This window comes from Dipodomys merriami, unplaced genomic scaffold (genome assembly GCF_024711535.1).
Source record: "Dipodomys merriami isolate MVZ:Mamm:240054 unplaced genomic scaffold, mDipMer1.0.p SCAF_425, whole genome shotgun sequence".
Classification (NCBI taxonomy): Eukaryota; Metazoa; Chordata; class Mammalia; order Rodentia; family Heteromyidae; genus Dipodomys; species Dipodomys merriami.
In genome coordinates this window covers 807,501-821,069 of record NW_027205882.1, presented here as the reverse complement: position 1 = coordinate 821,069, position 13,569 = coordinate 807,501, and positions in this window count along the sequence as shown.

Here is a 13,569-nt window from a genome sequence, read left to right as displayed (position 1 = left end):
CTGCGTACACAGGACAACAGTTTGCCTCCTTTTGTCATCAAATGGAGGTGCAACTTATACATGGTTTGCCTTACAATCCCCAAGGCCAAGGCATTGTGGAACGTGCTCACCGCACGATAAAAGAGTGCCTACAAAAACAAAAGGGGAGAATTGGCCATGGCCATACCCCAAAGGAAAGACTTTCTCTTGCTTTATTTACTATTAATTTTTTAAATTTGGATGCTCAGAGTCAATCCGCAGCAGATAGACATAATGAACCTTATGGCCCAGCAAAAGGGATGGTAAAATGGAAGGATGTCTTGACAGGGCTCTGGCATAGGCCCGATCCCGTACTGTTTGTGTTTTTCCTCAGGACCAACAAGATCCGGTGTGGGTGCCTGAACGCCTCACTAGAAAAGCCCAGTGTGAAGAGGCACGAGATGCGGGGGGTGATGGTCCTCCTGCTCATCCTTGCAATGGTGCAACCGGGAAGACCAGTACCGAGATGGGGAACCCTGTCTGTGTTCCCGAGACCGATGCCCGTACGACATGATGCATAACTGTTTCCTTGATTACAGCCTCTTCGGGTTCTGGTGCCGTGACTGGTGTTGTGGCAACTGCTACGGGTTGCGGTGGCCAAAGTGTTAAACCTAAATCTTCTATTACTCACAGGCCTACCTCTGTGCGTGTATCCCCCATTTTTGTTCATTGTGAGTATGGAAGAACTTACCTTGTGCATTAACCCAATGCTGGAATGCCTCAAAGTTTAAATATGCTTTAGTTACCTGAATGCCTCGTTGGGTGTCTGTGCCTGAGGATGCTCCTAATGCTATGACCCAATCATCTTAAGGAGAGGGGCTGGGAAGGTAGCTCAGTGGTAGAGCACTTGCCTTGCATGCCTGAGGCCCTGGGTTTGATTCCTCAGCACCACATAAGCAAGAAGAGAAAAAAGCCGGAAGTGGCGCTGTAGCTCAAGTGGTAAGAGTGCTAGCCTTGAGCTGAAGAGCTAAGGGACAGCGCCCAGGCCCAGAGTTCAGGCCCAGGAAAAAACCTATTCAAAAAACGCTGCAAATTTGTCTAAACAGTTGTTTAGTTATCTTTTAGGTAATTGAACTGGGGAGTTCGACAGCCTGATGGAACAGCTCAGGGTTGCCATCGTCATGGTGAACTCGACCCGAGTGGATGCCGGATTGGCGGAGGGGTTATCTTCATGGATCTCCGCTGCTATGATTCATCTCAAGGAGGGGGCGGGTTTGGGAGCCCTGACAGGCCTCCTGGTGTTAGCCTCCTTGGTATGTCTGTGGTGCATTTGCCAAATTAGAGGTTCTCAGCGTCGCAGTGCAGCCATGATTATCCAAGCCTTTACAGTCATTGGAGCAGGTCAGTCCCCCTAAGCATGGCTTGCCACCCTAAAACAATGAACACAGATTGCAAAGCCAAAGTACTGCAGTCGAGAGGCATGAGTTTTGCCCTCGAGGAGAGCATGTTTGATTGCACACGGGTTCGATTCGCCTTTTCCCGTCCTTGTGAAAAACGAATCAATGGACAGGCTGAGTCATCCCTAGAGAAGGCGCCCTCTGGGAGAAGGCTTGTATGCAGTCCTTGCAATTGCACAACAGGGATCAGACCTCTGTTCTCATCTGTGTTCTTTAAACAAAAAAGGGGGAACTGTAGAGAGCTGCGAGAGGCCGCACCTGGAAGATGGTGCCGGTTTCCGCCCTCCGCCTTCCCGATGGCGAGTGCTCTCGTGGTAAACAACTCCTGATATGGCTAAGGCAAAGAATCTGGCTTGCTTCCGCGCACCTGAACCTAATGGTGGTTCCCACGTGGCGTATCAGGGTGGGCTACCCAGCGGGTACTTAAGGCTGTGGGGAATTCTCCCCGGGGTTGGGGTCACAAGATTAAAAAAAAGGTCCTGAATAAACGGCAGAGAGAAGAGTCCGGTGTCACGTCTCCTTGCTGGTCGAGGCGGTAGCGACACCCGTGTGTATTCCTATCCATTCTAGGTTCAAAGCTAGACTGGGCAGGAAAGTACATGAAACTGTTAACCCCATCTACCCAACCAAAAGCTGGATGTGCCGATATGATTGTAGATGCAAACTACTGTGTTTGGTGCAAAAGCTAATTTAAAAAACTGCTGACCCAGAGTTCAATTCTTAGTGCTAAAAATTGTAGGAGAAGAGAAGAAAGGCCAATTGTAAATTTAAATATAAGCCTGGTGCGTATTGATCATGGCAGTAGTTGATCCATGGGTGCAGAAATATTGAGATCAAGTTTCCAGCCAACCGAAAAAGCAAAGTCCAGGGGACTTTGTGTGTTTATGTGTGAAAGTTTGTGTGTGTGTGTGTGTTTCTGTGTATGTGTGTGTTTCTGTAGTATCTTTTGCTTAGTGCCCTAGCATTCCCAGCTTTTGGGTGTTGAACTGGAGATAAGAGTGTCATGGACTTTCCTGCCCAGGCTGGCTTTGAAACATGATCCTCAGATTTCAGTCACCTGATTGAGCTGGACGTTGAGCTATGGCTCAAATTGCAGAACTGGGCAAATATTTTCTGGGACTGCACCCAGACCCTCAGTTCAAGCCCCAGGACATGCATAGAAGAAATGAGTAGAAGTAACCAAGGAAGAGCAACTGACAAAGCCTTAAATGAATCATGCATCGGTGGCTCATACATGTTTTACTAGCTATTCAAGAGCCTGAAATCTGAGGACGATGGTTCATGGCCAGCCCAGGCAGGAGAGTCCATGACTCTTGTCTGTAATTAAATAACACCCACCCAAAAAGTGCCAAAAAGTTATACTGTTTCTCATGTAATAGAGGATATGGTTGAATAAAAACTTCTAGGACAGAATATGAGCCCCAATTTGTAGACCCAGGAATAGCAGCACATGCAAAAAATAAAAAGTAAACAAAGAAGTTAGTGGCAAGCATATATTAATGTTTTAAAATGACACAAGGGTTGTTGGTCCTGTGTATAATCCTAACTACACAAGAGTTCGACATCTGAGGATTGTGGTATCAAGTCAGCCTGGGTAGGAACGTGCTTGAAATGGTTATCCCAGATATCTAGCACAAAGCCCTGAGCCGGACCTGATCTGGTAAAGCAACAGCCTTCAGTTAAAATCTAAGAAACAGTCCTCAGAGGCTGAGGTCAAGCTGCAGGGCAACTAAATATTACAAATAACAAACAATCAATGCAAAGGAGAGTGGAAGAAGAGAGACTGAAATCTGAGGATCAACAATTCAAAGTTAATGCATGCAAGAAAATCCATGAGACGTTCTGTGTATGTGTGCATCTGTGTGCCATCTTGCAGCTTGTGTGTGAGCCTCCTTGAACTTGTGCTATTTTGCACAAGGACAGAGCTCTACCACTCCAAGATTTTCAGTGGTTAATTGGAGGTCACGGTCTCATGAACTTTCCTTCTCAGCCTGGCTTGATTCATGCTAGGCTTTCCTCAGACTCTTATCTCCAATTAATTGTCAAAAAGCAAAAAAAAAAAGCCTGGGAATTAAGTTATGGCTCAAGTGGCAGAATTGGGCAATCAGTTTCTGGGACAGCAACCAGGCCATGAGTTCAAGCTCAGGACAATCACAGAAGAATTAAAGAAAAAGAGGCTAGAAGTGCAGAAGGAAGATCCAATGACAAAGGTTTAAATAAATCAAGCATTGGTAGCTCACCAGTGTTCTATCGGCTACTCAGGAGGATGAAATCTGAGGATCAACATTGAAGGCCAGCTCAGGTAGGAGATTCGATGAGACCCTTATATCTCATTTGTCACCAAAAATATGACACTAGCTGTGCTCTGGTTCATGTGGTATATTCCTAGTCTTAAACAGAAAGCTCTTTTACAGCACACAGGCACTGGTGCTGAGGTCCCAGCACAAAAATATACAAAAACAAAGAAAAAAGAGCACAAATTATGAAAGATGAGAGAGAGAGAAAATTATCATTTCAAAATGAGTCATGGGTTGCTGGTTTATCTGTGTATACTGAAGAAGTTGAAATATGAGGATCACAACTCAAAGACAGCCTGGCTAGGAAAGTGATTGAAATCCTTATCTTCAACTACCAAGCAAAAGCTGGAAATGAAGGTGTGATAGTAGTTGTAAAGTACTGAAATTTGGTGAAACGCTGGAAGTAGTTTCCTGGTCCAGAATTCAGCCCAAAGTCGACCAAAAACAAAACTGAAAGAAGAGAAGAAATGACCATTTGAGATTTAAAAAATAAGCCTGGCGCTGGTGGTTCATGTTTATAATTTTAGCTCTCAGGTGGCTGAAGTTTGAAGATAGTATTTGAAGGCCAGTCCAAACAGGAAAGGCCATGAGTTTTTTTTTTTCTGTGTGTGCCAACCTAGGACTTGAATTTGTGTAGGAGCTCTACCACTCTCAGAATCTTGGTAGTTGATGAAAAGAATCTCATGAACTTTCCTGCTCAGGTTGACTTCAAACTATGATACTCACATTTCAGCCTCCCGAGTCTTGCTGGGCTTTACATGAGACTCTTATCTCCAAAAGGAAGAAAAATTAAACCTGGCGATTGAGCTGTGCCTTCAATGGCAGAAATGAGAAAATAATTTCTGAAAAAGCACCCAGACCTTGATATTAACTTCAGGGCTAACATACATACAAAGAATAAAATAAATAAATGTGGAGGAGGGTGGGAGAAGAAAGAGCCAGTTTCAGAGTTTAAAATGAGTTAGGCGTAGGTGGCACACACCTGTGATAGTAGCTACTCAGGAGGCTCAAATCTGAGGATCACAGTTGAAAGCCAGCCCAGATAGGAGAATTCATATACTCAACTCTAAGTAGCTACTTAAAACCAAATAACATAAAAAAAATAGCCACATTTGTGCGGTGGCTCATGTTTTCATTGCTAGTCTTGAGTAAACACCTCAGGGATAGCACCTGGGCTAATTTGTAGACCCAGGAGCAGCATATTAAAGGAAATAAAATGCAAATAAAAAGTGTAAGAATGGCAGGAAATATGGATTAGTGCTAGAGTGCTTGCCTAGCATGTTTGAATTCCTGGCTCTGTTTCCTCAGTACCTCATAAATAGAAAAGCCTGAAAGTGGCACTATGGCTCAATAAATAGAGTCCTCACCTTCAGTAAAAGAAGCTCAGGAACAGTGCCCAAGCCCTGATTTCAAGGCTCAAGGTTAGGGAAACAAAGAAAAAAAGGTGTGAGAAAATTCAATTAAAGTTTAAAAATTATCCATGAATATTTGTTTGATATGTTTAGTCCTAGTGATTCAGAAGGATAAAATCTAAAGGTTGTTGTTCGTAGCCAACCTGGGCAGGGAAGTGCCTAAGTATACAACTAATCAGCAAAAAAATCCAGAAATGAGGATGTGCTTGTAGTTGGAAAGCACCAGCCTTGAGGAAAAACCTATGAAATAGTGCCCTGGCTCAGAGATCCAGCCTCAGGATTACAATAAGCGAATTAAGTGATTGGAATTAGAGAACCCTGGAATGTTGGCTCATGTAATTCTAGAAATGCAGGAGACTGAAATATAAGATCCAGTGTAAAGGCAAACCCAGTCAAGAAATTCCAGGAGACTGTTTTCTGTGTGGTGGCCACCCTGCAGGTAGGATTTTGTTGATTGAATGGAAATGAGTTTCATGGACTTTCTTGCTCAGGCTGCTTTCAAACTATGGTGGACAGATTTGAGCCTCGTGTATCAAGCCAGGCCCATTATGAGTTCAAGCTCCAGGACCAACAAACACAAAAATAATTAAATAAATGGAAAGAAGGGTAGAAGAAGAGAAATAAGAGGCAGTACCAGAGGTTTCAATGAACCAATCATTGGTGACTCATATCTGTGATTCTAGCTACTCAAGCTGAAATTTGAGGATATTGTTTAAAGCTCAGCTCAGTTATATGAGTACATAAGATCTCTCTCTCTGTAACTCTCTCTCTTTGTCTCCCTCTGTCTCTCTCTCTCTGTGCCAATCCTGGTGTTTGAACTTGTACTATTTTCTTCAAAGGCCTACTTACTTTCAGATTTTTAGTGGTTAATTGAAGAAAAGAGTGTTAAGGACTTTGCTCAATTTTCAGTTTCCTGAATCTAGCTTAGCTCTACATGAGTCTCTTGTCTCCAATTAACTTCCCCCCAAAAGCCAAATGTTATGTTTAGTCCCATATATGCACTGAGACAGCATCTGGGCTGCAAATTTTACTCATAGGACAAGCAAAAATGAAGACAATAAGAAAAGAAGGTGGAAGCAAGCACATATGAAAGTTTTTAAATGACATAAATGTTGCTGGCCATGTGTGTAATCCTTACTATACAAGAGGCTGACTTCTAAGGATTGCAGGGTCAAATCAGGCTGGGCAGGAATATGCTTGAGACTCATCTTCAGCCACACAGCACAAAACCTTGAGCTATGGCTGAGGTTGTAAAAGCACCAGCCTTGAGTGGAAATGGTAAGATACAGGCCCCAGAATCAGAGGTCAAGCCACAGGACCAATAAAATTTTCAAAGAAGAGAAGATGAAGAGGAGCTGAAATCTGAGGATAATGGTTCAAAAATAGCCCATGCAATAAAGTCCATGAGCCTTTCTCTGTGTGCTGTCCTATGGCTTGAACTTGTGCTATTTTGTACAATGATAGAGCTCCACCACTCCCAGCTTTTCATTGATTAATTAGAGCTTAGAGTCTCATGGACTTTCCTGCCCTGGATGGCTTTGAACCATGATCCTCAGATTTCAAAAAACTGATTCATGCTGGCCTTTGCATAAGACTCATCTCCTATTAGCTACCAAGAATTAAAAAAGAAAATGAGTTGAGCTGTGACTCAAGTGGCAAACTGGGCAATCAGTTTCTAGGACAGCACTCAGGGCCTTATTTCAAGCACCAAGACAAAACAAGTATAGCCACAAGTTATATTTTGGCTCATGTGGTAAGCCACTAGTCTTGCAGAAAAAGCTCGGTATTGTATCCATCCCTGATTTGTAGCCCCAGGACTAGCACTTCCTCCTGAGGGGACAAGTTCCAGGGTGGCTTCGAGCCACCACCCTCACAATTCACCTTCCTGAGTAGTTAGGATTATAGGCCTGAGCCATCGGTAGGTACTTAGCACATCTCTTACATTTGGAGGAAGTATATTTGTTAGAAAGGTGGGTTTTAGATATGTCCTTGTGATGAGAAATTTGTCTTAATATCATTGAAGATGACTTGTGTGTGATGAGTTCTGTCTTTGTACTTTGGGATGTTTTCTGTTTTTGTTTAATTAGAATGTGTCAATTCGTACCTGTGTAATTATGTTAATTGACTTTTTTGATCTGATAGATTCCTGCATAGAAGGGTTCATGCTTTCAATCAAAATTGGGAAGGTATTGGTTTTTATTCCTTCAAATCTCTGTATACATATATGCATTATACATGATATATTCACATTGTATATGTGAATATATATATATATGCCTACATGTTTATATTATATATACATTTATATACATATATAGTTTCACATAGCTCCCACTTTTGTGATTGTTTATGGTAGGAAGTTTAGATTGATCTTAGCTACTTCATCAGAGTTAGAGTTTGAATTTCTCCTCTTTATTTCTTGATAAAAATATGCATTACTCGGCAAGGATATTGAAATAAGTATAAAGCACACATAGCTTCTCTCTCTCTCTTTCTGTCTCTCTCTGTCTCTGTCTGTCTCTCTCTCTCTCTCTCTCTCTCATTTCCTGCCTCAGTCAGGTCTCTGATCACAGGGACATTGCTTGTTGGGTTCTTCTAGTGTGCTGTGATCTTCTGCAGTGTCATATTGTGCTTCAAAGGCCACCAGGCTTGCACCTGTAAGAGGACCTTCTCAAAGGCAGCCTGCATGCGTGCACCTTCCTGCTTCTGTCTTGATGTCAGAGCCTTAGCAGATGCCCCTGTGCCAGGACTGCTGACTGGTGACTGTGCCAGCACAAGCACAGCCTCTTTTTATTACACATCAGAGGTCTGCGTTGGAACCTGGGGGTATTACCTGGTTGGTGGCTAAGCTTGGAGCAAGGCTGGGGGCTGCAGAAGCCTCACTGTGGCCTGACTTCTCGGGCACAACAAATGCTAAGAGTTTCTCTGGGTTCTTTTCAGAACACATGGGCAGATTCAGGAGCAGAATCTGAGATCAGGGGGGCCCCTAAACACAGGGTGGGCAATGGAGCTGGGCGGGGCAGGGCTCTCCAGGTTGGCAGGGGGCAGATGATGAGCTTATATTAGCAGACTGCTGGCTCCAAAAAAAACTAGACTTGCTTGCTATCCAGAAATATCCCTCTAAATCTGGTTGCACCAGAGAGTTCCATGCTGGTGGGAGGAAACTGCTGAAGACCGCAGTAGATGGACCAGGAGTACTTGGTGCTCTTTGTGGGCAATTCAATGCTGGTCTGGCAGGAGGAATCTGAAGTTTCCATAATATTGCAGATCCAGGGAAGCAAGAGCCCAAGCAGACATGAGGCTTGGCTAGCTGCACACTGGGCAGGCTGGTAGGTGAATCCTTGCTGCATGGCTTTGCAGAGTCCCCTGGCCCACCTGCCAGCACAAGAACCTGCCTAGCATCTCCTCAACCATAGAACTTGGAGACAGCAGCTCTCACAACATGGACATGCAGTGTCCATCTGGCTAGACGCTGCTGTGTTCAGTGCAAGTATGGGAGGAGTGGTAGGCCTGCTGGTGGAGGGAGCAGATGCCCTTTCCAAGGCATCTGGGGGAAGAGGAGCCCCTGGAAATGGGCTCATGGTAAGGCTAGTCTGTCCTGTCCAAAGACAACACCTCCAGCTTGTATGACTGTTTGGTTGGGTGAGGGAGTCACCCTTTGGGGGCAGTGATATTAGGAGACAGTGTTGGTGAGATTATCCCAAAATTAAACCAACTTTTGAGCAATCAAAAGAGTAAGTCTTGTTGAACTGCCCATGGCAGGTGGAGTTGAGGTCATGGCTGCTTCTGTCTTGAATGACCCCGAGGCTTTGTCACCAAAAGACATGTGACTGGATGCTGGCATGGAGTCCGATGGTTTTAGGAAATTTATCAGAGAGCTCCACTTGGCTTGTAAGTCACTCAATAGTGCTAACACTGGGTGCAGAGTTTGGGCTTTAGAGCTAGGCATCACAAATTGATCTTTTTTTAATTTTAGTTTTTTTATTGTGAAAATAGTGTACAGAGGGGTTACAATTACATGGGCAAGACAGTGAGTACATTTCTAATCAAGCATTGTAGCCTCCTCCTTTGTTTACCCTTCCCATCCCTTCCCATCCTCCCTCCCCCTCCACCAACCCTCCCCCCAAGTTGTAAAGTTCATTTTTGACATGACAACTTGTACTTCTCATGGTTGAAATAGGTCCAACTGTATCCTTATATAAACGACTTGTTTTTGATCTTTTTTGAAGGGCTGCGGACACCATCTGGAAGCTGTTGGACATTTAGGAAGTGTGAGTACATCATGAGATAAGTGTGGGACTCTGAGCTTCATCCATTGTTTGCAATAGGGCTGAGCCCTTCAACCCATATTGTCCTGGGGCCCTCAGGGTGTGGGCTGGTTTCTGGCAGTGAGAAAAGTTTAATTTGTCCTCTATTCTCTGAGCCTCACTAGGAAGTTGTATTATTGGCAGGGATGATTCTGTCATTGGGAGGTCTGTGTGTTCTCTGAGTAAGGGAATCTACAGATCTCAGAGCACATCTAGACTTTCTCTCTGAATATTTAGTTTCTGTAAAAGACTGGTCTCTGAAAGGCCTAAGTGTTTAAGGTTTCAGATGCTTTATAGGTTTCCAGACACATCCAGGGCTTGTTCTTTTTTTATCTTTCAATGATAGCTCTAATTTCCTCCTTTAGTCATGGTCTATTGACCCCTTTTACTCTGGCATAAATGAGGGAAGACAGGCAGGGCTGTTGTGTTGCTAAGAAAAGCAGACAGGGCTGCCTTGTTGCTGAGAAAAAGCAGGCAGGCCTGTCTTGTTACATAGTTTCATTTTATTACCTGATGTTGGTAAATAAAACCTCCAGATTGGACTTCAGGAGCTGCCCATGATCATTGTTCCATTCCTTTCCCCTGCTCTTACCATATTGCCTTTCTATTTAAATTCATTTTTACTTTTAATTTTTGTCAGAAACAAAGAGGCAATTAAAAATCTATATGTAATGTTAATTTTTATTCTTGAATTACTAAAATACATGAAGAAAATGTCAATTAAAGCAGCATAAAATGACAGATGGCGTGAGCTTGATGACTGTCCCTCTACTCTGTCTCTCTTGCTCTACATTGGGTGACCACTGCGACTAAATAGTAATGTATCCCTGCATCTAAACTAAATGTGCACAAAGAACAGGCTATTAAAAAGAGACTTGCACACAGCTATCCAAGTCCCTCAAACTTCTATCTTAGTAGGAGGCCAAATTTCCATTCACACCATGTAGATTCAAACATCTACACTCAGGGTCACAGACCTGAACCAAGTCTGTGGTGGAACCAGGACTGAAGGTGGTAACTTATTGTTCACTAAGGGAGAAGTCTGAAATAGCTAAAAATCTGCCCTTTGCCTTTGCCACTAAGTCACAGTATCAGATATGAGGACCAAGGAGTTACACAGGTCTGTTAGTGGTTACTAGACTGGGTTTTAAATTTTGTAATTCCAAGTTTCTTTTCAGATCAAATATTGGGCCTGCACAACAGCAGCCCATGAGGAAGTGATGTCCAGAACTTGTGCGAGTGTCTCAGACTATTTGAATTTGTTTTTACTGAATTGTCTTTTTGCCTACAATCCACACCTATGGCAAAATAGAGGCTTTCTTACAGCTAGATGACTGAAGGCACAACACTGGAACTAGTTCTGCAGACTTGTTCTGGAATATGGCTGTTTCAGTCTTAGATTTAGAACTCCAGTCTTTCTCCCCCCCTCTTCCTCCTCCCTCTCTATCATTCAATAAACAATTCAAATAATCATTTCTTGAACAAAACCTTGGAAAATTGTCATAACATTAAACCATAGTGTCCACCCTTCAAGTCTGGCCATTTTGTTAACACAAGTTGAGAACGAGCAAGAAAATCTGTAAATGCACGAACAGATGCACACACCACACCCACACCTATACCAGATAGACACATACATACAGAAACACAAAAAAATCACAGCACATTTAAACCTTGTTTTTTTTTTAATACTTTAAATACACCAAAACATTTGATGCCGTCAGGAAATCACTAGCTCCCCCCCACATGCACCACACACACATACACACACAGATACACAGACATAGACACACACAGACCCACACACACACAGACACCCCCCCACACACACACTGCCAGTACTGGAGCTTGAACGCAAATGTGGGTAATATCCCTGAGATTTTGTAATGAAAGATACCATTTTATTCATTTTCACCACAGCTCTACTTGTGACATTTTGATTGCCAATTGGAGATAAAAAAAATCACATGGACTTTCTACACAAGTTGACTCCAAACCTTAATAAGCACATCTCAGTCTCCAGACTGATTGAACAACTTACATTCTCACCAGCAGTGATAGAGCTCCTTTTGCCACATCCATGACTGCATTTGTTACTAATCACATTAAAATGTTTTTATTGTCCTTCCTTACTGCAGTGAGGTGGAATTACAGTGTTGTTTTTGTTTACATTTCCTTTATGTTCAGAGATATTGAACATTTCTTCTTGTGTTGATTGGCCTTAATTACTTATTCTGAGAAGTTTGTCTTTAGGTCATTACCTCATTTATTAATTGGGATGTTATTTCAGGGTTTATTGGGGGCAATTTTTGTGCTATCTATATATTTTTCCTATTAGGATCTCATATGATGAATAGCTCATGAAATTCTTCTCCCATTCCATGGGTTTTGTATTTAGCTTGGTATGTTCTCTGTCAGGCAGAAACTTAAGTTTCATGCAATCCCGTTTATCCAGTCTTTCTTGGATTTCTTGTGATCCTGGATCTTTAGTTAGAAAATTTCGACCTGTGTTGTAGGAGTCATAGTGTTTCCCCTGCCAGTTCTTGTAATATTTTCATGGTTTCTAGCCTTATATTGATGGCTTGGCATATGTGGACAGCATTAATTTAATCTGCCTACAATTCCTTGGTTCACAGACACAGCAAAGTTGTACCCTTTCTAAGTAAGATGAGGTGTTTCATGATGGTTTGGAAAGGGGATGTCTACTCAGAAGTGTGAATATGGAAATCACAGGAGGTAGGCTCAGGCATAATTATTTTTAATTACATTTTTAATTGTAAGTACAATGAATCCTAATCTGTGACACTTTTTTCATCATCTCCCCCATCTCAGAAACAGCTCCTTCCCCTCAATTTTCCTAGTTTCACTGGATATGCATTGAAAATTGTGACTTCATTCACCTCCTACCCATCTTTCAAGTGCCAGTTTCCTCATTTACATTTTATTGTACTGTTGGATTTTCTAAAGAATTACACCATTTAAATTCTTTCCAACATATACTGTACTTCATGAAATATATTTAGGTGTACGTGCATACAATACTCTGTATATTTTCATATAGACCAAGCTTCCACAATTGAGAGAAAACATGCATCCTGACTTCACAAAAAATTTTCCAGTTCATCAATTTCTTTATAAATGATGCAATATTCTAATTGATGAGTAATGTTACTCTGTATATATATATTTTTCTTGATTCATTCATCTATTGAAGCTATTTGTGCAATATAAATAACTTGACAATGAACATAGATGTGTAGTTGGCCTTACTTTATCCTGATTTTTAGTCTTTTGGATAAATGCCCAAGAATGGTAGTACTGAACCACAAGGTAGGTATAATTGTTTTGTGGGTTTTTTTCAGTGTAGTTAAACAAGATTACATTCCCACCAACAATATTTTATAATCAATCTTAAATGAGATGGAAAAAGAGAAGCAAGTCAAGTGATTCTGTTTTTAGTGTTGTTATTGTTTCTGTTCGGTTGTGGGACCTGAACTCTGGGCCAGGGCACTGACCCTCAGCTCCTCAGCTCAAGGATAGAGCTCACTACCACTTGAGCCACACCACCACTTCCAGCTTTTCTGTTTATGTGGTGCTGAGGAATCAAAACCAGGGCCTCGTGCTTGCAAGGCAAGCAATCTATCACTGAGCCGCCTTCCTAGCCCATCTCAAGTGTATTGGTTCGCATTTCCTTTATGGCCAGAGATATTGAACTTTTTTATGACTACTGGACAAGTTTATTTCTTCTGAGACGTCTCTACCTAGCTTGTTTGCCCATCTGTAATTGAGTTGTTAATTCTTTGCTAGTATAATTATTGAGCTCTTTGTATATTCTGACATAGACCTGGCAAAGATCTCTCCTTCCACAGGCTCACTTTAGCTTGCTAATGATGTGCTTTGCCATGCAGAAACTTCTTAGTTTGGCACAATCCCATTTGTGAATTCTCTCTTTGAGTCCAACCATTATTGATAGTGAACTCTATATTCATGCTCAGTGGGAGACAAGGTTAGCAAGACTTATATTCTTGAAACACTTCTTTCTAGAGTTCAGTGATGGACATGTATGGTTTCCCCATTTATACAGGAGGAGAAGGAGGAGGAGGAGGAGGAGGAGGAGGAGGAGGAGGAGGAGGAGGAG